Genomic DNA, 26,167 nt, shown 5'->3' with positions numbered 1-26,167 from the left:
TTCTATGGACGGGGTCTGAGGTGGGCTGGGTGACTTGTTTGGCTGCATTTGCTAACAGTCACCTGGCTTCTTTGTGGTCTCAGTGTTTATTCAAAGTGGCTCTGGAGAAAGGCTGATGGAAATTAGAGGGATACTAAAGCCCGCCCCTAGCCTGGCCATGCCACACAACGGTACCACCTTCCAGTCTACTCGCTCATGGGCGAGAAAAGATGCCAAAGCCCAGGTGATCATCTGATTTGTGCTTTGAATGAGACAAACAACAGATAATTTTTTTTAAGTCCAGGCTCTTAACACGTGCACCTCAATACTACATATGAAAACAGCGATGCATTTCCATCAAACCTCAGGGTCTATCATGCCCACTTTCCTCCCTGAACTTGGGACTGAAGAATCCCCCTGGGGTGGACTTGGATGCCCTCCCTGTGCTTGTAAGTGCCTGTAAGAGATCCTGTTGTCATCCTTACCTGTCCTCCTTCTACACACCCAAGTCTGTTTATTGCAAACATCTCCAGGAGAACGTCTCTAGAAGAACATGCTTAGCAGGTGCTCAGGGCAAGATGGAAGTGCTGGAGAGTGCATGCCCCTGGAAACAGCCCTCAGACACTGACAGATGGGAGTTGGTGGAGAAAGACCCCAGCTTTCTCATCCCACTGGTGGGGTAAGTCTGAAATGTCTCCAACACTACCCTTGAGAGTTTCCTCCCTGAGAGAGTGGGTTGATCTCCAGGAGCCCACATGGTAACTTGCTTATTGTCACGTGCAGTTGTGGCTTCCTTCTCTCCCCTTCTCAGGCCTCCACTTTCCAACCAGGGTTTCCTGGGACTGCCTTCCACATAAACAACTTGCATTTGAGTCTTTGTCTCTGGACCTGCTCCGAGGGGGTAGCCAAACCAAGACCTTCCCCCCTACCCAGGACTTAACAGACACAAAAGTGAGCTAACAGCTCACAATGGACCCTGGAACTATGAGAGACAGGAGTGGAAGACAGCAAACACCTAGGTCCATAGCACTTTGGCCTCATGGTGAAAATTACCTGGCCGATTTCTGCTCCCTCTTCTCTGACCTCCATACAAAATCTGCAGATGCCAGGGAAACTTCATGGCCTGATTCCACTGCCCCTCCTAAATAAGGAGGCTTTTGCTCCCTAGAATGACCAGGGCAGAGCAACAGCCCTGGGTTGTCCTGCTACAGACTGAAGCCTCCACATTTGACATTAGGAGGTCAAGATCCAAGCACAATTTGAGGTCCCGCAGAGTCTCCAATTCACATCATGAAAGTCCCTGGAAGGTAAAATGTTCCACATTTGTTCATTCCTTTAACAAATGTTTATGGAGCACTTACTGTTAGTTGGGGTCTGGGGGATACAGAGAGAGTGTGTATAAGTTAAATCTGATCAGGCTGTTGCTAGATGGAACTCCACCAGCCTCTGTCCGGCGGGTCTCTGCCACATGTCCTCATCCCCTCCTGCCTGGATGAAGCCAGAGCCTGCTGAATGGTCACCCTGCATTTAATTCAGACCCATGTGCTTCCCCCTCTACCCTGGGAGCAGCATTACCCTTCTGAAATACAAAGCTACATGTCCTCCCGCTGCTCAATAACCTTCAGGAGCTCCACTTTACCAATGGAATAAAGTACAACCTCTAGATTATATATGCAGCCAAAGGCTCTCAAGTCTGGCCCCCTATCATTTTCCTAACCTCATTTCCCACCACCTCTTTCCCTTTCCCCCAGGCGGTTTGTGCTCCTCCAAACACTCCAAGTTCTTTCAGACTGCTGTCCTTTTCTGCACATGCTGGTGCCTAGGCCTGGGTCACACTTTCTGCTTTAGCCAAGCCCTGCTCATCACTGAACACTCAGTAAGAATGCCACTTCTTCTATGAAGACTTCCTAACCCCTCCTTCAGCCTCTGACAGCACCAACAGCCACACCCTCTGTGTCCCTTGCTATTGTCACACATATGGCAAATTCAATACCGATCACACTGTGTGGTCGTTTCTGAGTCTGGCTTCTCCCTGAAGACTATGCGCTTGTAGAAAGCAGGTCCATCGCCATTTTGTTCATTTTTGTGCTAAAGATAATGCCTGGAACACTGTACATTTGTAAGAAATTTTCGTGAATGACTGCGTGGACCTCAGAGAGCCAAAAGGAGGTTTAGCCCCTTCTCTCTGGTAATTGGCACCATTCCTGGCATAAGAGCCATTCCACGCACCTGGATAGAAACGTTAGCTTGGGCTGTCCTCTTAGCTTCCTTCTGTTTGGGGTGCCCAGCGCTTCCCTCCCTTGCTTTATAGCTGAGCTCTGGAGGTTGCTCCAGGATTTGAGGTCAGCAGGGTGCTCTGAAGTGCCAGGAGCCAGAGCGGAGCAGTTGGATTTTTATTTCCCCCAGGGTGCACTGTGCTGCTCCCCTGGGACTCCACTGGCAGGAGGAGGCAGGGAGCTGATCACACTGCAGCCCCTGACAGACATCCACAGGGAGCCCTCAAGTTCTGAGGGGTGACAAGGAGGATTAAGGCAGGGGGCAAGGAATTAGATCGAGGAGGTGCATCAGGCCTAGAGGAGTTGAAATGTCATTCACAGGTGGAGGGGAGTGTCTCAGAAGGGACAAGCCGAGTTCTCTGCCAGCATCCAGAGAACAGAGGCGACGAGGCAGCAACGTCACCAGTGCTCAGCTAAAGCCAGCAGCCGCCTCCTTCTCCCAGAAGGCTGGCACAGTGCTGGCCTGCACCCCTTTTGATCACCCTCAAACTAGAAAAAAAAATAAACCACACTTTCTCACTCAGCCCAAAAACCACTTCTTCAAGGCACAGCCCAAAAGTTTTCACTGTAGAGCGATCTGGGCTTTCTAAGTGCTTACTGCAGACCAGGTGAGGTGTGAAGCTATGTGCTTCCTGCGCATCATCTCCACGCACTCCCACAAGGAATCCTGGTTGGTAAAGCGTTGTAATCACCCCTCCTTTTACAGATGAGAAATCGGAGGCTCAGTGAAATTAAGTAACTGGGCCACATTCACACAGCTAGGAAGTAGCCGAACTGAGCTCCGTCCCAGCTCTCTCGGACCCCATGAGATGGGCCTGGAATTTCTACATGCTGCCACGTTGAGTACAATGCCTTCCCTGATGTGCAGGGAAAGGAGGCTGGAGAGAAACAAGGTAGGGGCCCTGGGTCCTGGCACATGGTCACCAGCTGGCACTCAATTTTCTGGACCTCAGTAATGTCCTCAAAGGGCAAGTGTGTGTGGACTGGAGCAGGTGATCTGTGCACCTCCTTTAGATTTAGCATTGTATGAATCTATGGTACACTCATATTTTCTGCCACGCTTGCCTGTCGTGGTCAGTATCCATGCTATACAAAAAGACAGACTGGTGGGAAATGAAAGTGAGTTTAAGCAGTTGGCATATCCCTGAATCATGGTATAAGGAAGGGCTTTAGTTGTCATTTTTAGGCTGCTGCATTAATAAAGCTTCTTAAAGGACCAGATTTTTGGCCCCCTTGGTACATTCTGGTTGTTAAGTGTTAAGCCCCTTGGGTTGGATCTGCCCATGTCAGGCTATCAACTTTCTGAGGACAGTAACTCTTTAAATTGCTGTGAGTCCCAGCAAGTATCATGAATGGGCAAATGAAGAATACCTCTGGGGATGATGATCATGGTGGTAATTTAATAACTGTGTTTTCAGGGTTATTTGGGATTTTAATGATCACTAGAAAGTGTCCCAATTACTACTACTGCATAACAAATCATCCTAAAACTTAGTGACATAAATCAACACTTATTATGTCCATGGATGGACCCTGTTGTCAGCAATTCAAATAGAACAACAGCGGGAATGACTTGCCCTGGTGTCATGTTGTCTGGGACCTAAATTAGGAAGACCCAGCGGTTGAAGGTGACTGAGTGGCTCGGGGCTGGAATGACCTGAAGGATCTTCACTCACACCTGAAAGTTGATCCTGGCTGTTGGCTGGGACATCAGCTGGGTCTATTAATCAGAACATATACACATGGCCTCTTCATGTAGCTGCTTGGGCTCCCTCACGCCACGGTGGCCTCAGGGCCATCAGATCTCTTTCACAGCAGTTCAAGGCTCTAAGTGTGAATGTCCCAGAAAGCAAAGCAGAAGATGTACCACCTTTTATAACCTAACCTTATATGTTACTTCCACTTCATTCTGTAGGTTACAGGTGAGGCATAAAGGCCACATAAGGTTCAAGGGTAAGGGATATGGTCCCCCACATCTGGATGGGAGGAGTGCCCAAACTGACACTGTATTTTCGTTCTTCCACAGGACAGGAAACGTGTCTTAGTTATCTCTGAACCCCTACCATCTACCAGGTGGCATGGTACGGAATAGGTGCCCAATGAGTGACTGGCAGATAAAGCAATGAGTAAGTGAAGGAAGGAAGGAAAATTCACACCACTTAAGAGTGTCTCTCTGAGAAGTGTAGACATGTAGTCTTTTCCACCTATTTTTTTTTTGTTTGCATTGCATTTGCTTATGCATTTCAACAGTCAATAAATCACGGCTTGGGAGTGACTCTGCAGAGTGCAAAAGAGGTCAATGGCATTATGATAGTTTGGCTTTCAAAGATTTACTTATTTACTTGGGGGGAGGGAGAGTGCGTGAGCGGGGAGGGTAGGGGCAGGGGCAGAGGGAGGGAGAGAGAATCTCCAGCAGACTCCCCGCTGAGCACAGAGCCTAACACTGGTCCCATCCCAGGACCCTGAGATCATGACCTGAGCCAAAATCAAGAGTCGAGCACTTAAGTGACTGGGTGCCACTCAGGCACCCCGATAGTTTGGTTTTTAAGGAACATTCTATGGGGGCGCCTGGGTGGCTCAGTTGGTTCAGTGTCTGCCTTTGGCTCAGGTCATGATCCCAGGGTCCCGTGATCGAGTCCCACATCGGGCTCCCTGCTCAGCGGGGAGCCTGCCTCTCCCTCTGCCTGCCGCTCCCCCTGCTTGTGTACCCGCACTCTCTCTCGGACAAATAAATAAATAGAACCTTTAAAAAAAAAAAAAGGAACATTCTATGGTCATTAATTTTTCCTCGACCCGTTATGGTCTCCTATTTTTGAATCTGTTCCATGGTTTCCAATAGGATGGTTCAGAAATCAGCTTCTACCATAACAGATTGAACATTTCATGGCAAGGTCGGAGCTGACTTCCCCAATCGGTCTGCCCAGTTCTTCCTGGCTCCCAGTCCTTCCTTGCCCATGTTCTAGCTGAGTCCTAGCCTTTTCCTCTCTTTTCCCTCCCCACCTCCTCTCTTGTTTCTCCCCCCTCTTCTTTCTCCTCTCCCCTGGCCCCTGCCCACCCTGACTCTCCTGAGGCCCCTCCTTCCGCTGTTTCTCCCCCTCCTCCTCTGGTCTTTCCCTGCCCCTCCCTTGCTTCTTCAACCTCTGCCCATCCCCCAGTGCCACCACCTCTAACTTGGGGATCAGAGTGTCTCCAGCATTGTGGGAGTCAAGGACGCGGGGAAGCCAAGCCACCCATGCCCACCAGAGAGAGAAGACCCAGATTTTGGATTAGAACCACTGGCCCCTGGAATTCTCTCCCTCACTGGTTTGGTATATAGCATTTTGTCACTTTTATGGGCACAAACTTATGATGTCATATGAAAGGCTTAAAGCTCCTTTGGCTGCAAACTAGCACTTAAAGCCCAACCTTATGGAGACACAACAGAAAATAATTCTTTAAAAGAAAAACCATGACAGTGGGAATTTGCCATTCCCAAATTAGCATTTGGAAAATACTAGTCACACAAACATATGCCAGCAGAGACCTCAGAGAGCATCTTGCCCAGCTCATTTTACAAACAAGGAGCTGAGAGCCAAAAAAAAAAAAAAAAAAAAAAGAGCTCTAACAACCAGTATTTACTGGGTGCTGACTCTGCCCCCGGCGCTTTATTACTTTATTTCAGTTGTGCAACAACCAGATGAATTGCAATCATTAACCCCATTTCCAAGATGAAGAAACAAGAAGTTCAGAGAAGGTCAGTAACTTCTACAAGGTCACGCAGCCAGAAAGTGGCAGAGCAGAAATTAGAACTCGGTATCTAAGACGAGTCCAAAAGCTACGCTCCTAACCACTACACTACACTGTGTCCGTGAGCGATTTTTTATCCTTCTCATACCCAGAGTCACATATACTAGCAGCTGATAGTTATACCAATTTCAGAAAGATAAATTGAGCAGTGCCTGGAATTCAACAAGTGATGTTACAGTTCAAGTCAAAGTCAAGGTTAGACTTTGTTAAACTGAATTCGGAAAGAAGAAACTCAGAGCAGAGATCCCAAGAGATTTCGAGGATGGTCCTTTGTAGGAACAGCTGTGAGTGCAGAGTGAGCAAGGAAATGGCTGTACAGTTTACTGCGTTTGAGACTCAGACTTGAAGCCAGTATCGCAAGGTTCAACACTAGCTCTGCTTCTTCCTAGCTTAGCGGCTCCGTGCCTCAGTTCTGTCGTGTATAAAACAGGAAATAAACGTTATCTGCCTGACAGGGTACATATGAAGGACAAATAAGATTAATAAGCATAAAGTTCTGAGAACAGGATCTGACGCAGAGTAAGCTCTTCAGAAGAAATTTGCTCTGTTATCACTCAGTGCTGTATCTCCAGAGCCTAACACAGTTCTCAGCACATGGAAGGTGTTCAGTAAATATGTGTTGAATACATGAAGAGAAATACATTACTAGTTCTAATGGTACTCATCTGTTCTTCATCCTCTCAAAACAGAAAACAAGAAAAAACCAGTTTCTCCTTGGATTTTACCTTACACTTTTTTCCATATGTCAAAGGCCTGACTCTTCAGTGACTGAAGCCCCTTTTCCTTGGCAAAGCAGCTGTTTTCTACTTTAATCCTTTTCTGAGGCCCATTTTACCAAGGAAGTGACATCTTAAAGATGGGGAAGACCACAGCCTCAGGTCTCTTTCAGTTACAACTGCCAAAACCCCAACCCGATCTAGAAGAAGCCAATTGCTGAATTTATGCACTCAATTAAAAACCATAGGGATGACTTCAGGCATGGCTAGATCCAGGGGTTGGAACGATGTCATCAGGGCTTTGTCTTGTTCAATTTCCAGCTCTGCCTTCCTCAGTGATGGTTCTTCCCAGGCATGTTCTCCCCTGTGATGGCCACATGGTCACCTGGAGCTCATCTCCCCAAAGATTTATATCCCCAAAGCTCCCAAACCAGGAGAAACAAAACACTTCTTTTTACGATCACTCCAGCCAAAGTCCCAATATTAGCTCTGAGTGGACCGACTTGGCTCATGTGTTCATCCTTGAACCAATCTCTGAGACACTCCAGAATGGAACACCTTAATTGACCAGGCTTCATACATGCATCCTTCACCCTGATTTCAAGGGCTAGAGCCAGCCCCACATAAGCTATCAGTCTAAGACCGAGGAGCACCTGGCTGGCTCAGTGGGTAGAACATGACTCTTGACCTCGGGGTCATGAGTTCAAGCCCCACATTGAGCATAGAGTTTACTTTAAAAAAACAAAGACTAAGACTGGGATGCTATTTCCAGTGGAAGAGAAAGTAGACTGGGCAGGCTCAATGAAGCCATTAGTAGGGTGCCCAGCAAGTCTATACTTACAAAGGTGCTGGATATACAATCCCTATCTTACTGAAAGCTTCTGCTTTTCATCTCTTCCTCCAGCAAAAAATAAAATTTATATCGAGAAGTAGTATACATGTGAACTGAAACAAATGCCTCACCAAACAAATTTACTTTTTATTACCTGTAATGCACCCTGATAGTCTCTATTCTATTGTCTTGTAATTTATTCCATTATATTCCTTCCTTTCCACTTCATTCCATTTTATTCTGCTCTTTTTATTAGGGCAATGCTTACTAGGTGCTGAAACAAACAGCCCTTAAATCTCAGCAGCTTAACAAAATACAAGTTTATTTCTTACCCATGTCCTAGCCCAGTCCAGATCAGGCAGCTCTCCTTAGTGGCTTTCTCCCCACCCCAGAGATCCAGACTCTTTCCATGTTATGACACCACCACCTTGAACAAAGGATCATGGCAGAAAGGAAAGGCGGGGGGGGGGGGGAAGAGGGGGGGGGGGTAGTTGGGGAGAGGGGAGCAGGGAGAGTCACTGAGAAGATTTTATGATTAGGCTCACAAGTGGCTAGCATCACTTATGCCTACACTCCACGGCCACAACTAAGTCACATGGTTCTAACCTAACTGTAAGGGCCACAGGGAAACAGTCTGAGCACCCAGGAAGGGGAAATGGGGTTGATGAGCATCTAGGCAATCTATACCACACTGCTCTTTTCTAGTTTGTAAAGAAAGAGGAAATGTTGGTTCTGACTCACTCTGTGGAACTCAGGACTCTGTAATGGTTGCAGTGCCTGAGCTGGAAAAAACCTGGCCTTAGCAGCCTGCCTTGACTTTTCTGCCTTGTGGACTAAGCCTTTCTTCACTTTTGCCTTTCTGTTCTTATCTGTCATGGGACCTGACTTCTTTGTCCCTGGTGAGGAGACTCTAAGCACCTGCCTAACCACCTTCCTCCCTGCCCACCAAAATCTGTCCCTGACTCTGACTCTTTGCCTGAGAACCTTCTGCCTTGGAAGCGGGACTCCCTGAAGCGGTCGGTGGCTGCTGTGGCGGCCTTGGCTCCTGGCCCCTGCCTCATGCTGTCCCGGTCTCTCTCTCTCCTCCTGTCTGCTTTCTTACTCTGCCCAGCCCCGGGGCCTGTGCTGAGCAGTCTCTGCCGCCATTTCCTGTCCTGAGCCAGTAAATGACCAGCTTCTTTGGGGCAGCTGATGGCCCCTCCAACTATGGGGCTCTGCCCTGGCTCCAGCCTCTGCCTAGGTCACGAGTGAAGTAAGTGAGCCAGCCAGGCATGTAATAAGATCACTCTCCCACCACCGGCTACTATGGTGAGTGGCCATGGAATCTGATTCCAGCAGCATCTTTATCGCCCCAAAAGGCCTCAGGGTTCATTATCTAAAAAGCACTGGCTGTTAGCACAGTAGCAAATCTGTTACCACAGAGAGGAGCTGTCTCTTTAAAACCAAGTTGGGGGGGCAGTGGAGGCTAAGATCTGGTTCTGGAAGAATTGCAGGTTTGCTGCTGCTCACGCTGATAAACAATTGTAGTCAATACTTAAAAGGCGCTTACCGTGCATTAGACACTGTTCTAGGTACTTTACAATATTAACCAAGCCTCACGGAAACTCTACAGAAGAGGAAACTGAGGCTCAGAGAGGGCAAGGGTCTGCCCAAGGGCACGCACCTCACAAGAGTAAAGCCAGGATTCAGACCTGGGCAGGCCGGTTCCAGAGACTGCCTTCCTGACCACTAGGTTATCTGTCCCCATGAGAATAATTTTTCATTGTATATAATACGTACATGCTGCTTACAGTTCTTGAAATGCTTCCACATACTTTTCTGACCCTCACAAGAAGCTTGTCATCTAGATATCAAGAGGAGGATGAGTATTTCAATGCTGCTCTGGAGCCAGCTTCCAAAGGCCAATCGTTAAATTTTTAAGAATTTTGCACCCCAGCTGTAAACAGTGGTCATTATTTAAAAGGAAAGTCTAGAAATTTACGATTAAATAAATTATATTCAAGCTAAGGTAATAAATACTTAAAACCTGTTACTTCCTCATTCTTTTGTTACATTTTACTCTTCTCCAGGCACTTGAGATTATCCGAATCTCTACTGCACACGTTGCAGGTGGAAATAACGTGTGATTGGCACCACGGGGCAGTTCTTCCCAACTCCGCTTTGTGTGATATCACTCTGGTAGCTCCACGTCAGCCACAGCAGCTGGATTCACACTAGGAAATCAGCAGATTCTGTGAAGGAGTGCCCTCCCTGCCCGCCCTCCCAAAGGGGCCGGGTGTTAAATATTTACCAGCACGTCCCTCTTCCCACGAGTCTGACCCTCTCTGCTCCTTGCTCATCGCAGGTGTGTGCTTACTGTGGCTTGTTTTCCTGCCCTTCTCAGTACTGGATCTCCAAGGTCTAACCTGGTCTCCTTTCTCTCAAATTCCCCATCAAGACCCCATCCCAGTCTCCTGAGCCTCCCCAATTCCCTCTCTCTCTTTGCGTCCCACTTCCCAGAAGGACCTTCCCAAGCAGCCCACAGCTGCCCGCACTTGGCCTGAGTCCACTGACATCCAGCCAGCCCCATGGCCCTCCTTCCCACCAGGGCCAAGTTCTGGCTTCATTTTTGCAACTTCTAAGCATAAAGACCCACCCACCCTCCTATTTTCCTTCTCAGACATGGGAGTCAGTGAGGCCCGAAAATGTTCCTGCTCCAGACTTCTCTCCCACGGTCTGACCTAGCCGGGTGGGCAAAGGGATGGTTAGCTTCTCTGTGTGTGTTCTCTGGGAGCCGGTTGCAGATCAAAGAATGAGAACGGTCCTTCCCTAGTCTTAATGCAGAACACCCTTAACCATGCCAAACGCTCCTAACCAGGCCAAACGCTCCTAGTGGCAGCCTGGGCCTTGACTTATGGGCATCCAAGGGATACAGGGGTGTTACTGACCCAGATGACCACCTAATAAGTACACAATGTACGTTCATCTTCATTCTCTCTGAAATGTAGTTATATTTTGTTAAAGTTAAGGATTCCCTTTCATTCACTCTTTCCTTTACAACCCCATGGACTTGTGGGAATTCTCGAACATTATCACTATATATGAACATATATAGGGTTCATTGCATGCCAGACACTGTCCTAATTGTTTGAATAATCCAAAGAGGTAGGTACTATTAACACCTCCATTTGAAAGATGAGAAACGACGGCACAGAGAGGTTAAGTAACTTGCTCAAGGTCACACAGCTAGTAAGGGAGAAGCCAGGTTGTGAAACCAACTGGTCTGGCTTCAAAGCCTATGCTCTTTTTTTTCTTTTTAAGATTTTATTTATTTATTTGAGAGAGAGTGAGAGCAAAAGAGATCACAGAGGGAGAAGGAGGAGCAGACTCGTCACTGAGCAGGGAGCCCGATGGGGGCTGGGTCCCTGAGATCATGACCTGAGCCGAAGGTAGTTGCCTAACCGACTGAGCCACCCAGGCATCCCAAAGCCTATGTTCTTAATGGATGTGCAGAAGTGATCTTAAATCTAACTGGCCGTCCTCTGGGCTTTGACAGTATTCTGTTTATACCAGGGTTAAGAACTTACTGCATTTTGGGGCATGACTCTTGATTTCAGCTCAGGTGATGATTTCAGGGTCCTGGGATTGAGCCCCATGGTCTCCACGCTCAGCAGGGAGTCTGCTTCTCTCCCTCTCCCTCTGCTCCTCCCCAAGCTTGCACATGCACGCACTCTCTCTCTCTCTCTCTCTCAAATAAATAAAAAAATCTTTAGGGGCACCTGGGTGGCTCAGTTGGTTAAGCGTCTGCCTTCAGCTCAGGTCATGATCCCAGGGTCCTGGAATTGAGCCCTGTATCGGGCTCCCTGCTCATTGGGAAGCCTGCTTCTCCTTCTCCATCTGCAGCTCCCCCTGCTTGTGCTCCCTCATGCTTTCTCTCTTGCTCTCTGTCAAATAAATGGATAAAATCTTTAAAAAAAAAAAAAAAGAACTCACTGCATTTTATTATCATTATATGTCTACAAGTTTGTCTACACCCCTCCCTACAACCTTCCACCTTGAATCCCTTAATGAAAAGAATGTCTTGTTTTTATTTTTGTCCAGGATCCAGGGCAGAGTCCAGTATGTGCTAAGTGCTCACCAAAGGTTAGTTCAAATGAATAGCTCTTCTCACTTTCAGGATGAGAAAACATTTTTAAGTGAGGCCCAGAGATCTGATAGAAAAGATGACAGAGGCCAGGCAAGAACCCAGGTCTCATGCCCCTAGTCTGGTACTTGCTTTGCCCTGCCTCCCTGTTCTTGTTAGCTTTGAGGGCTGGGGGCCAGGTTACGGGGACCTAGAGCAGGCCTACCCAGCCTTTTTGGAATGCTGGTCAGTGGCTTCTTCCAGAAGACAGTATGCTTGTCCCAAACCCACACCCAGAAGAGACCAAGAAAAGACAAATGGCCATCGTGGTGCTAATCACTCACTGCCAGCACAGGTGGGCACAGCTCGGGCAGGAGGCCAGCCTCCAGCCTCACCCGGTAAGGCTTAAAGACGTACAGATGCACAGAGCACCGAGGGCCTAAGAACGGGAAGCTAGCTACTCCTTGTTTACTTTTTATGTGCATCAGGATTGTTCTGATCCAAAGCCTATGAAGGAAAAGGCAGAAGGATCCTAAATCACAAATCTGCCCCCTAGCACACACATATTTTGTCGAGTCTCCTGAGCAGATTAGCTGGATCTTATCCACCTTTTCTTTAAGCCTTGGGCTGCAAATGGCTGTTTTCATCCTTACTCTTAAGGGCACAGAGGAAAAAACTCCTGTTTAATGTAAATGCAAATAGCCAGAAAAAGAAAGGGGTGTGTATGTCAGGCTCTGTGTTATTTTATAAAGCATAAACAAATGACAAGTAAACAAAACAATACCAGCGATTTTAAAAATTCAGTTAACCTCTGTGATATCACAAGGTCTGTGTAATTCATAGGAACTATACAATGAAATGCTGATAGTGTCTCTAAGGTCCTGGCAAAGCTTGAAGTACCTTTGACAGATCAAAGAAAAAATAAAACATTACTCCATTTAGGTGCAGTGTTATGGATAGCCTGGCATTAGAGTTCTTTGGAAATGATTAACTCCATGTGGTATTGATGGTAACGATCCATTTTCTGGCATAATGAATTAGGCATTCCTCCATTGTTCTGCAGCTTGGCTGCATTCTGTGTATATATATATATCAATGGCAACTTTTTCAAAATACCTTTCAGTTTCACACACACACATACACACACACACATGCACGCACACGCGCGCGTGCACGCGCACACACACACAATAAAAACACGCCCTACAGACTGCCAGAGGAGAGAACACGAGCCTCAAAGCTGATTTATCTCTATCACCCCGAGTAACCTATTTCCTACCTGAGACATGAAACCACATCAAGGGGGGGCAGGGAACGTTTTCACTTCTATGAACTGGGAGGAGGGAAATCGCTCCTCTTCAAGCTGGGAGCTCAGAAACCCTTGCTGAAAAGTGTCCATTTTTATCTAACACTTTCTCCTTCTGAAAAGCCCTTGTTTTTAAGGAATAATTCTTCCAACAAAGACTTGCCCCATCAGGCATCCCACTCATGATTAGTTACTCTGTGAAAATGAGAAACAACCTCTAAGTGGCTGATAGACTTTAGCAGTAAGAGATAATCCCGGCCTCTAATTTCTGAAACTCACAATTGTCTTGTGACTGTGGGATTTTTAAGCTGTAGAAACACCAATAGATATGAAGTCAAAAGAAAAGTCAGCTAGTGTGATCTCTTGATTAAATTCCTCTCTTAGGTTTGTTTTGTTTTGTTTGTTTGTTAATGAAGAGCTGCCTCTGAGGGTACTGATCTGTCTTTAACATCATTACATTTCCTTATATTATGCTGTGCCATCTCTGTGGCATTTAAAAGTGAAATATTTGCTTCAGAAAGAAAAAAGATAGGCAATAAAATGTAGCTGTAAACAAGCCTTCATGGCTTTATTTTTCATAGATAAATACACAATTAAGTTCAAAGTCGAATGGAATTCCTAAAGCAATACTCCACTAATCTGTATTCGGGGGTCTCAAGCGTATTATCTGTAATTTACAACCAATTTAAATGGCATTAACAGTCTTCCCCTTCTGGGAATTTAAATTTGCATCCTACCATTGAATTAAACAGTGATTGCATATTTTCTATAGGGGACGGAATGCTCTTTGATGCTTGTTTTGAATAATGAAGCATCTATTCATGCACAGGGTGCAATGTGCTCCTTTGTCCTCACCGTAATTGAAGCAAAATGTGAGTTAAAGAGATTTTTCCCCTTAGCCAAAGGTTTGTTGATTGGTGTCTATTTTCATCTATTCAAAATTAAGAAAACAGTCATCTCTCATTGCCCTGGAAAATCATTTACCCAAAAAGGCCCTGAATGAAGGGAGGTCAAGTTTTGCCTTATTTGATCTTTTCAAAAGATGGAGCAGGATGTCAGAAAATATTGCAAACTAACCTTTTGGGGAATACTTTAAAATCCTTTTCTAGGACCAAGAGATTTAGAAGTGGAAGACGGGGGAAATATAGCCTGTTTTTAAAGTAAAAAAACTTCAATTACCTCACTTCCCCCACGCCAAACTATACTGAGACAGGAGGGGAGATTGCTTGCAAATCACAGAATCCGAAGCCTTAGAAATCCAGGGATGGCACACTCGTTAGGGTACCGTCCACTTCCTATGGTGCACCCACGCCAGACATCAGTAATCAATGATAGCTATCTTTGCCATTGAGTGAAGACAGAACCTCATAATCAAGTACTCTGGGCGGCCAATAGTACCGGATGCGAGTTGGCACTAGAGGCGAAACCCACCTGCCATTTCAGTTAATCCACCTATGTCAGTGAATAGATGGTTCTACAAAGATGAAGTGACCCTCTCCAGCTCTCAGAGCTGGCCAACTGGCAGAGCCAGAACTAACAACTTGCCACTACTGATCCCTGAATGGTGCCCTTTCCACCCACCACCACCAGCGCGCTCCCGGAGCCTGTCGCAGGCATCACTACATCCCCGGGGGCAGAGCACCGGGTAGGCATTCAATAATTTTTTTTTTTTAAACTGAATGAATAAGACAGATACACACTGTTAAGCCTTCACCATTACGGAAAAGAACTTCCTTCTTTGAAAATGATAATCCCTCTGACCCAGTTGAACAGAATTAGACAAAGTCCAAACACAATTTTAGCATCTGTTTACCAATGCCTTCCTTCGGGGATAGGGAAAATCATACATATCGATAATACCAACAAGAACAAAGCATTTATGGGAGGAAGTTGTTTTCAAAGACCTTAAAACCTTTGGAAAAGATCTATTAATATACAACTGATACACAATTGCAAGCCATTATTCAGCAGGGGTGACTGAAGAACTTACTCTGCTGAATTTGAAACAAAATTGTATTGAAAAATTGAATAATTCAGACATTTCGAGAATTGAAAGGGGATTTTCTGTTTCTTACTCGGTATTAGCATTCTACTGTATTTCCCTTAAAGAAGTAAAAGACTAAGTGTTCCCGACACTTATCTAGAGAGTATCAAAGTTCCTTGATAGGAAATATTGGCCTTTTTGCTTCATAATAGGACCCACCTCCAGGATTTAAAAAGAGGGAAAATATAAAAATTCAACTGTCCCACACTGTTAACATTAAGTATATCCCAGCGGTTCAGCCAGGGACAATTTTGTCCCCTAAGGGACATTTGGCAATGTATGGAGACATTTTTGGCTGTCACAAATGGGAGGTAGGCGGTGCTAATGACATCACTGGGTAGAAGCCAGAGAAGTTGCTGAACATCCTATGATGCGCAGGACACTCCTGACAGCAGAGAGTTTAGCCAACCCAAAACTCGACGGTGCCAAGGGGGAGAAACCCTGGTCTATTCCTTCCACCCCTGACTGCTCATATCAATTCAGCCCTCTGTTGAATTTAGAATGCACCCATCTGTGGCACATCGGACATTTAACTGTGGTTACCGGAATGTTTTATTTCTCTCTTTTTTGTTAAGCTATCTAGTTTCCTTGGATGGCGGGAAAGGTAGCTCCTGAGGTTCCTCTTGTTTGCCTTCTCCCAGAGACAAACCAGGGATTAGCTCAGGTAGCTTAATTCTGGGATTTTCAAAAGCACTGAGAAGGGCTTCAGGGGCCCCGGGGGTCTCAGACACACTCTACTATGCTGCACACTGGTCTAATAAAGGCGAGTGGGGGCATGAACCGCCTGCTACTGCATAAAGCTGAGGATGGCTTCCCTTTGAAGGTTTATGTTGCCGTTGTAGAGAGGTAAGAGTGGGATTTTGTGGTTGCTGTTGCTGTCTTCATTTTTATCTGTTGTTGTTGTTCCTCTACTTATTCTAGTTCTGCTGCCAACCTGCTCTGTGATGCTGGAACTTATAAGCACATTGCTTATATTTTCTGCCCCTTGGCTCATCAATCGGGTATGTGGCACTCACACTATTCCACTGGGAGAGAGAAGGGGAGAGTAAAAGCCAAGATGTTTCAAGTGCTATCCAGTGGGGCAAACATTTCTAACTCCGTGGGGCAGGGACTGTGTCCTGGTTAGCCTCTAGCTCCGGAACCCATAGGTTCCGTGCTTACCACAAAATAGGTGCTTAATAAATAAGCGTTGGCAATAATTTGGAATCTATTTGGCAATATCTACCAACGCTGAACAGTGATCTAGTGATTTCACTCCATGGTATGTACCCAAAAGAAATGGGTGCGTGTGTCCTGTAAAGACTAAGTACAAAATGCTTCATAGCAGCTTTGTTAAAAATAGCCCCCCCGCCCAAAAAAAAAAACAAATCCAAAGAGCTCACACATCCGTCAGTGGGAGAATGAAATAATAGTGTTCATACAATGGAATGACTGGAGCAATAAAAAAGATTCAACTACTGCACATAAAGCTCTCAGCAGAGTGCCTGGTAGTACTTAGTACTCAGGACTCGGTACTGAGGGATGTGCAATAATGACAAGAATGATGATAGTGATAGTAATAATTATTGAGCGTTCATCATCTGCCAGGCACTTTTAGGGGGTTTACACATACTTATTCCTTTCACTCTCAGAACAACCCGATGGAGCAGTTTCTATTTCTATTACCATTTTACAGAAGAAAATAGTGAGGTACAGAGAGTTTAAGTAAAATTTTGTTGAGCTAATGTGAAATAAAGATACATTCTGACCCTTTTTAAAAAGTACCATATATAAGGCAATATTCGGGAAATTAAAAAGCAAGTTTGCCTTGTAGTTAGTATGGACATATCTTTTCTCCCCTGTGTTTTAGTGCTTTGTTCTAGGCCTTTCCATCTTGTACCTTTTGGCCAATAGTATTTTTCAAAATCCAAAGAGGCAGATGCTGCCCTTCGGATTACGGGCTGCCATTTGAAACACTCCAGTTTATGGAAACCTGATGGGGCTCTCTGCCTTTGATTTGCCTCGCCTGCCCAGCAACAGCGCCACCTCTGGACTCCTGGAAGGCAGTCAGTCTATGAAAACCTGAGGGTGAAGTTTTGAGGCAGGCTGGGGCAGCGTGGGGACCTCAGCTTCCCTGCCAGTCAGATAATGAAGGCCACACCCCTCCAGGGGCCCAGCGCAGCAAAGGGGTGACAGAAAGGCTGGTCCTCCCACCAGGCAGTTTCAAGATCTCCACAGTTAATATGGTGTCTCTGCTTTACGGTGGGTCACGGAAATCTCGTTTAGATTGTTGTATGCTCTGTAGTGCCCCCAAGTAGTTATCTTGTTTGCTGTGATGGTGTGGAGGAAATTGGGGGGCGGGGCAGTCATGAAAGTAATGAGCACTGAGCTCGTGTCAGTTGTTCACATCAAATGCTTCTGCACATTACTTTGGACTCACAAAAATGTCTTCATTAGGAAAGAAAATAAGTACAGGTGACAAAGGAATACTCACTCCCTCACCCACCCCCCTTCCCACCCTGTCATATTGGAAAAAACTGCCATTGGTAATGGAATTTAACACAAATTCCCGTGTGTGTGTGTGTGTGTGTGTGTGTGTGTGTGTGTGTGTGTGAGCATGGAGAGTTACAATCACATCCTAGCCACCAGTTTATTTCTGGTTTGCTTTATTCCCCACCCCCATCCCTGCATCGGCAATGAGAGGGTGCTCAGAGGGCAGAGAGGGAACTATTAAATCCCCTCCTCTACAGCTCACCTCAACTCTCGGTGGCAGCTGGCGCCTCCCCTGCGCAGAGAGCTGGCCCTGGCAATGGCAGAGGCCGTTACTTGGGGAGCCAGGGGTTCTGGCCAAGTGATGGACAGGGCCAGCCCTGCTTTCTGGGGGGCTATTCTGGACACTGGTGGAGAGGAGCTCAAACATTCAGTGGGTTCAATGCTTGTAACTGGAGTTACCTGGCTGTGTTTTGTGGGGTCCAAAAGAATAAACTGCCCAGAAAATTTTTTAAAGAATCAATTTGAGAGCAAAAGGTAGTAACTTAATTTTGGAATTCTCAGGACATTGAGTAAAACGTCCTTTTCTTAAGGAAAGCTCCTAGAATTTTTTTAAATTAAAAATATTTTATATAAGCATGAGTTTTTTATTAATTGACTTTTAATATTATATAAGTAATGGTCTCTGTAGAACATGTAAAATAGAGAAAAAAAGAAATTAAAGTAACACTCAAACCAAAATTTGACATACAACTTTCCAGTTTTCCCATGGGTACAGGTGTATGTTTCTATAATTATTTTTTAAATGGAATACTAACGCACTTAGTGATTTATAACTTGCCCCTTTCTTTTTCGTTAAATGACATTGCTTGAACAGCTTTTCAGGCTAAGAAATAGACTGCCACATTATTATTTAATACAGCTGCCTAGTATTCCATTGTGTGATGTACTAGAATTAATTTAACCAATCCCCCCCTTTTTTTAAAATATTTTATTTATTTGACAGAGAGAGAGACAGCGAGAGAGGGAACACAAGCAGGGGGAGTGGGAGAGGGAGAAGCAGGCTTCCTGCCGAGCAGGGAGCCCGACGCGGGGCTCGATCCCAGGACCCTGGGACCACGACCTGAGCCGACGGCAGACGCTTAACGACTGAGCCACCCAGGTGCCCCTAACCAATCCCCTTTTACGGACATGTTTCTGAACTGGTTGTTTCCAGTTTTCCGCCAGCATAAATAAAACTGTGATGAATAATCCTGTAGACAAATCTTTGTTCCCTTGCATGTATGTCCTCTTACAAAAATTTGCTAGAATTGTCATTGATGGGGCAAGGGTATTTTTAATGCTTTTATTACTGAATTGCTTCCAGAAAGGTAGTACTGGCCCACTCCTCTGCCAGGGGTGTTTGAGAGCAGCCTACTCCCCAAACACAGTGGGGCTTGTTGAAACATTTTAAAAGCCTGTGATTAACTTCTACTGCTTTTTGTCTCATCCTATAATATCCTCGGCTTCTCCCTGTTCTCTACCCACTGCTCTAGTACTTTCCAAAAGCCAAGAGAGAGGCTAGAACCCTGAGCAGAACCCATTAAAGGGACTGGTTCTGGCAAACTCTCAAGGAATTTCAGTTTCATGCTGGAAAAAGACAACACAAAGAGAGAGCTACCCATTCATTCTGTGCGAGAGGGTATTTACATTACATTTTATAACAGTCATAAATAAAAATGGCATCAATCTGCCAAATTGTTGTTTTTAAAAGAGAAAAAGGGAGGAGGTGGTTGACCTACCAGAAGAAGCCCTGTGTCTGCCAGAGCTTTGCTATGAGTATGATTTTAAATAGCAGGGCAAAGGTGATGAAGCCCGTTCAACATCTTTGTCTCCATGGCAACAGCATCCCGACTCTGAGGCTGACACAGCGGCAGGGACCAAAATACACTCCTTGTGCACAATTACACTGCAAGTTAGGAGTTTCTTTTTATTCTTTGTAAATGCACAATTTAAAAATACAAGCAAGGACAGAAAAAGAGCAAGTCAGGCACAGCTAGAAAAAAGTCTTTAAAATGACTAAACGAAGAAAATGAACATCCAAAGGGCATGATGAAGTCTGCAGCCTACACTTACTATGTACAGAGACTGAAACTCTTTCTTGTGTGTGAGTAGGAAAAAGAACTATGCATGCCTATAAGTGCGTGCATTAACTTTTTAAAATGTCCTTTCCCTAAATTTTTAATACAGGTCAACCTTGCCTTCAGCATATCGACTTAGCTCAGGTTATGATTTAATCAATTAAAGCAGTCACCCAATTTACACAAGTGAAAGCTCCTCACACGCTAAACCCAACAAAACTTCAAAAACTCTGCATTAGCCTTGAGTTGGACAGGGCCTAAGTGGCCCCCTTTAAGGTCAGTGAAAACCTACAAGTGGTCACTAATGCATCCTTGAATCCTCTTGAGGTATAAACCTTTCCATTTACTTTTAAAATGATGTGAAAATAAAGAAATACAGAATTGTAATTATAAACTGTTGGTTTCTTTCTGCACTGTTATCTCTGCTGGTAAATGAATATGTTCGAGAAACCTGGAGGGATGGGGCGCCTGGGTGGCTCAGTCATTAAATGTCCACCTTCGGCTCAGGTCATGATCCCGGGGTCCTGGGATCGAGCCCCGCGTCAGGCTCCCTGCTCTGCGGGGAGCCTGCTTCTCCCTCTCCCACTCCCCCTGCTTGTGTTCCCTCTCTCGCTGTCTCTCTCTCTCTCTCTGTCAAATAAATAAATAAAATCTTAAAAAAAAAAAAAAGAAAGAAACCTGGAGGGATGATATAACAAGCAAAGCTACTTAACATTTAGTTCTTAGAGAAGGTACCTCAATAAATGTCAAGGAAATAAACGAAGGAAAGAGAACTACCAAGGGAATAGGAAAGGGACACATGATAGGTTCACATATGTATACTTCTATTGAATATGCCAGGACCATCTAGTTCAGTGGATCTCAACCAGGGATGATTCTGCCTCCCAGGGGACATCTGGCAGTGTCTGGAGACAATTTCATTTGCCACAACTTGTGAAGGGGGCGCTACTGGCATCCAGTGGGTGGACGCCAGGGACACGGCTCAACATCCTACAGTGCACGGGACAGATACAACAACAAAGAATGATCCAGCACAAAATGTCAATAGTGCCGAGGATGAAAACCTCTGATCTAGTCTGATTGTTCCATGTCGCTCCTTTTGGTTCAGAGGCTTCTGTGAGTAGATGACATGGTTTTAGGTTCTGTATTCAGTATAAAAATAAAATTCTCCTTGAGTTATTAGTATTTTCTTCCTTGTTTTTATTATCACATGATTTTTCCCTTGCTTTAAACACAATCTGTTCTATTTTATTTTAGGTAAATGCTCCTGAAAGTAAAAAACAATAAACAGAAAATGAGAGGTGAAGCATTAAAAAAAAAAAAAGCATGGGATTCATTCCTTCAAAGAGAGCATCTGCAAAATGGCTGGCACAGAGGAATGCTCAGTAAACAGGAGCTTTTTTATTTTTCCCTATGGTTTTTAGCATGAAAAAACCCTCATATACAAAACAATGTATTGTGTATTCACTGGTGAAATAATAATAAAGAAATGTACTTAAACACACATTGCCCTACGCCTTTGAAACCCGCGTGTGTCTCCTCCCCGATAGTATTCTGTCCCTCACCTCAGAAAACCATTATTCTAGTTTTGTTGATCATTTCTCTGATAGAGGGAGAAATATATAAATACATAAATTATTTGACTTCCCTTGTCCTTGAACTTTATACAAATGGAATCAGACCATACATTTATTTCTGTGAATTGCTTATTTCTCTCAGTATTATGCTTTGGAATGGTTCCTCCACATTGATGTGTCCAGCTATAGTTTATCCATTTTCGCTGTTGTACAGTATTTCACTGTATGGTTATACCATGATTTATCCATTTTACTGGTGCTGGACATTTGCTTTTTCAGTTTTTGCCTATTATAAATAAGGATGCTGTATGTATTGCTGTATACCTCTCCTGGCGCACATGCACAAGTGTTTCCATTGTTTGTGGGTCATTTGTGTTTCCCTAGCTATGAAATATTTGTTAATGTCTTTTGCATAATTTCCCGTTATGTTGATATATGTTGTCTTTTAAAAAAGATTTATTTATTTATCTTAGAGGGGGGTGGGAAGGGGAGGAGGAGAGGGAAAGAGAAACTCTAAGCAGACTCCGCACTGAGCATGAAGCCCGACGTGGGGCTTGATCTCACGACCCTGAGATCAGGACCTGAGCTGAAACCAAGAGTTGGAGGCTCAAGCGACTGTGCCACTCAGGCACCCCTAGGTTGATATACATTGTAATAGACTTCTAACATGACCAACAATGATCTCTACTTCCTGGTATTCATAGTCTTGTGTAATCCACTCCCCTTGAATATAGACTGGACCTAGTAATGTGTTTCTAACAAATGGAATATGGCAAAAGTGATGAGATACCACTTCTGAGATTAGGTTACAAAACATCATAATTTGTGTCTTGCTAGCAGGTTCTCTTGCTGGCGCCTTCTCCTGCTCACTCCTCACAATGAGGCCAGCTGCCATGTGTTAGATGCTCATGTGGCAAGGAACTGAGGGAGGCCTCCTGCCAACAACTCATTGAGGAACTGAATCCTGCCAACAACCACATGAGTTTGAGCTTGGAAGATCCTTCCCAGTTGGGGCCTTGAGATGACTGTAGCCAATGAGACCCTGCAGCAGAGGATCCAGCTAAACCACGCCCAGATTCCTGTCCTACAAAAACTGTGAGATCATAAATATGTGTCATTTTAAATTTGTAAGTATTGAGGTAATTTGTTACACAGCAATAGAATATACACACGTGTGTGTGTGTGTGTGTGTGTGTGTGTATAACATAGATAACATACACATAAGGTAAGAATTATTTGTTAGCTACCTGTATTGCAAATATCCTCACTCAAATTGTGGCTATTTTCTTCCCTCTCTTAATGAAGCTCTTTTATGTACAGACATCCTGAAGTTTAATATAATCAAATGTATCAATCTTTTTCTTTAAAGTTTGAACTTTTTCTGTCTTATTTAAGAAATCATTACCTACCCCCAGAGTTGTCACATGAATATTTCCTTATGTTTTCTTCCAAAAGTTTTTAGGTTTTGTCTTTCACATTTAATTTCTTAAAGCCATCTGGACTGGATATATGTGTATAATAAAGTAGTAGTTCATTTTGTACAGTATATGGTGAGGTAGGGATTTATTTTCATTCTCTTCCCTTAGGGATAGCCAATTTTCCCGGTACTATATATTGAAGAGTTATTTTTTTTTCCTTCCCAGTTGTAATTATAACTGTCATATATCAGGTTTTCATATATGTATGAGTCTGTGTCTGGGGTGTCTTTTCTGCTCCATTTTCTAGCCCTTATCAGGAGTACACTGTCTTTACTACAGTTATATAATATTTAGAGAGTCAAATTCCACCACCTACTTTCTCTTTTTGGGGAGCATCTTGGCTACCCTTGGGTATTATTCTTCATAAATATTTTAGAAACAGCATGCCAAGATTAAGGTTGTTGGGATTGTATTGAATTTATACATCAATTTGAAGAAAGTGAACTACTTACAGTATTGAATCCCCCATCTATGAACATAGTATGTTCATAGACTTAACTTTAGATTTTCTTTAACATCTTTCAATAAAATTTTAAAATTTATTCCATGGAATTCTTGTACATTTTTGTTAGACATATTCCTAGATAACTTACATACTCTTGTTACCATTTTAATTGGTATCTTTTTAAAAATTCCTTCCTGGGGGCACCTGGGTGGCTCAGTCGGTGAAGTGTCTGCCTTTGGCTCAGGTCATGATCTCAGGGTCCTGGGATCGAGCCCCACATCAGGCTCCCTGCTCGGTGGGGAGCCTGCTTCTCCCTCTGCCTCTGCCCCCTCTCCCTCCCCTCCCCCCGCTCATGCTCTCTCTCTCTCTCTCTCTCTCTTGTTCTCTTGCCCTCAAATAAATAAATAAATTTTCAAAACTTCCTTCGTGATGTGCAAAAATGCTGACATATAAGATGCAGTTGATACTCATGGACTGGAAGAACAAATGTTGTTAAAATGTCCATACTACTCAAAACAATCTACAGATTCAATGCAATCCCTATCAAAATACCAACAGCATTTTTCACAGAACTAGAACAAATAATCCTAAAATTTGTATGGAATCACAAAAAAACCCAAATAGCCATGGCAATCTTGATAAAGAACAAAACTGGATGTATCACAATGCCAGATTTCAAGATATACTACAAAGCTATAGCAATCAAGACAGTGTGGTCCTGGCACAAAAACAGACACATAGATCAACAGAACAGAATAGAGAGCCCAGAAATAAACCCACACTTATAGGGTCAATTAATCTTCGACAAAGGAGGCAAGAATATGCAATGGGAACAAGGCTCTTCCACAAATGGTGCTGGGAAAACTGGACAACTACATGCAAAAAATGAAACTGGACCACTTTCTTACACTATACAAAAAGTAAACTCAAAAAGGATTAGGACTTAACTGTGAGGCCTGAAACCATAAAAATCCTAGAGGAGAGCACAGGTAGTAACTTCTTTGACATTGGCTGTAGCAACATTTTTCTAGGTATTATCTCCTGAGGTGAGGGAAACAAAAGCAAAAATAAAACTATTGAGACTGCATAAGAATAAAAAGCTTCTGCACAGCAAAGGAAACAATCAATAAAACTCAAAGGCAACCTAATGAATGGGAGAAGATATTTGCAAATGGCATACCCAATAAGGGGTTGGTATCCAAAATATATAAAGAACTTATACAACCCAATACCCAAAAAACAAAAAATCCAATTAAAAATGGGCAGAACACATGAGCAGACCTTTCTTCAAAGGAGACCTATGGATGAGCAACAGACACATGAAGAAACACTCAACATCACTCATCATCTGGGAAATGCAAATCAAAACCACAATGAAATATCACCTCACACCTGTCAGAATGGCTAAAACCAAAAAGACAAGAAATAACAAATGTTGGTGAGGATGTGGAGAAAAGGAACCTTCGTGTGCCGTTGGTGGGAATGCAAACTGGTGCAGCCTCTGTGGAAAACAGTATGGAGGTTCCTCAAAAAATTAAAATAGAATTACAAGACGATCCAGTAATTCCACTACGGGGTATTTACCCAAAGAATATGAAAACACTACTTTGAAAAGACAGTGAAAAGACAAAGATTGAGGGGCTACCACTGTACTGCTGACAAGCAGCAGTTGCTTCTCCAGGTAGAACCCGGGAGGAGGAGATTCAGAATCCAATCTCTTCTCCCTCCCCCACCCTGGTTACAAATCACTTGAAATACATGTTAGTGGAACTTTACGTAGAGTCAGATTTTTTTTGATCTTCAGCTACAACTTTTGGTTTTGTGAGAAACCTTATCATCAATGACAACGGCCAGCAATGTTACCAACAAGACAGATCCTTGCTCCACGAACTCCCGTGAGTTCACTGGGAATCCCAATACTCTTGGGGTCAAGAAATCGGACATGGAGGCAATTTTCTCCAATATAGCCAAATTGTGGGTTGCTCTGTTCCTAAGGGCTTTGCCTTTGTTCAGTATGTTAATGAGAGAAATGCCCAAGCTGCTGGGGCAGGGGAGGATGGCAGAATGACAGCTGGCCAGGTTTTAGATACTAATCTGTCTCCAGAGCCAAAAGTGAACTGAGGAGAAGCACGTGCAAAACGATCTGCAGCGGAGCTGTATGGCTCTTCTTTTCACTTGGATTATTATGATAGGATGGAGTAGAGTTACCCAGCATGTGCTTCTCCTCCTCCTATTGCTCGGGCTGTAGTTCCCTCAAAATCCCACCGCGTATCAGGAAACACCTCAGGAAGGGGCAAGGGGGCTTCAGTTCTAAGAGTGGACAGTGAGGATCTTCCTCCAGGTCTGGAAAGTTAAAAGGAGACGACCTTCACATCATTAAGGAGGAGCTGACCCAGATAAAACAAAAAGTACGTTCTCTGCTGGAAAACCTAGAAAAAAAACTGAAAAAGAACAGAGCAAACAAGGCGTAGAGATGAAGAATGGTCACTGAGAAGAGGAGCAGAGTAGCAGCTCCCTGAAGATGAGACTCCTGTGAAGGTGGAGTGTGAGAGGGTTACAGCTGGCTCTGCTGTGGAGGGGGACCTCCCGGATGATGATGGCAATGAAGACTGGGGGGGGGGTGGTGAGCAGCTGGAGTTGAGTGAGGGATGATGAAAAAGAGGCTGAGGGAGGAAAGGATGACCAGGGACAGTGTCAATGGCGAGGATGACTCTTAAGCACACAGTGGGGTTTGGAACTTTTGTCCCATTATTTCTTTACTTAGGCACTTGTCTAAGATCAAAATTTTCACCAGATCCCCTCTCCTGGTATCGTCTTCAGCACACGCTTACTGTTGCCCCCATCCTTGCCCTTCCCATGTTCATTAATTCATATTGCCCTGTGCCCGGTCTCATTGTCGCTTCCTCTGATGCTCCTGGGCGTTGTCTTACCCTGTAAGTTTTGCTTTTGCTTTTGATTCCTCTTTCTGACTTAATGATAAAAACGATGTGTGGTTTTTATCAACGGTCTCCAAAATAATCTCTTGTTATGCAGGGAG

At 44.4% G+C, this 26,167-nt stretch overlaps 1 pseudogene; it reads left to right on the top strand.

The window, feature by feature from the left end:
- The first annotated feature begins 557 nt into the window (after positions 1–557).
- On the top strand, positions 558–25,847 carry LOC112812627 (heterogeneous nuclear ribonucleoproteins C1/C2 pseudogene; annotated as a pseudogene).
- The last annotated feature ends 320 nt before the right edge of the window (positions 25,848–26,167 follow it).

The sequence above is a fragment of the Callorhinus ursinus genome, unplaced genomic scaffold, assembly GCF_003265705.2.
Source record: "Callorhinus ursinus isolate GAN/ISIS: 27379988/994484 unplaced genomic scaffold, GSC_fseal_2.0 scaffold16, whole genome shotgun sequence".
Taxonomy (NCBI): Eukaryota; Metazoa; Chordata; class Mammalia; order Carnivora; family Otariidae; genus Callorhinus; species Callorhinus ursinus.
The sequence above is the reverse complement of the archived record's forward strand: the minus strand, read 5'-3'. Positions and strand labels throughout refer to the sequence as shown.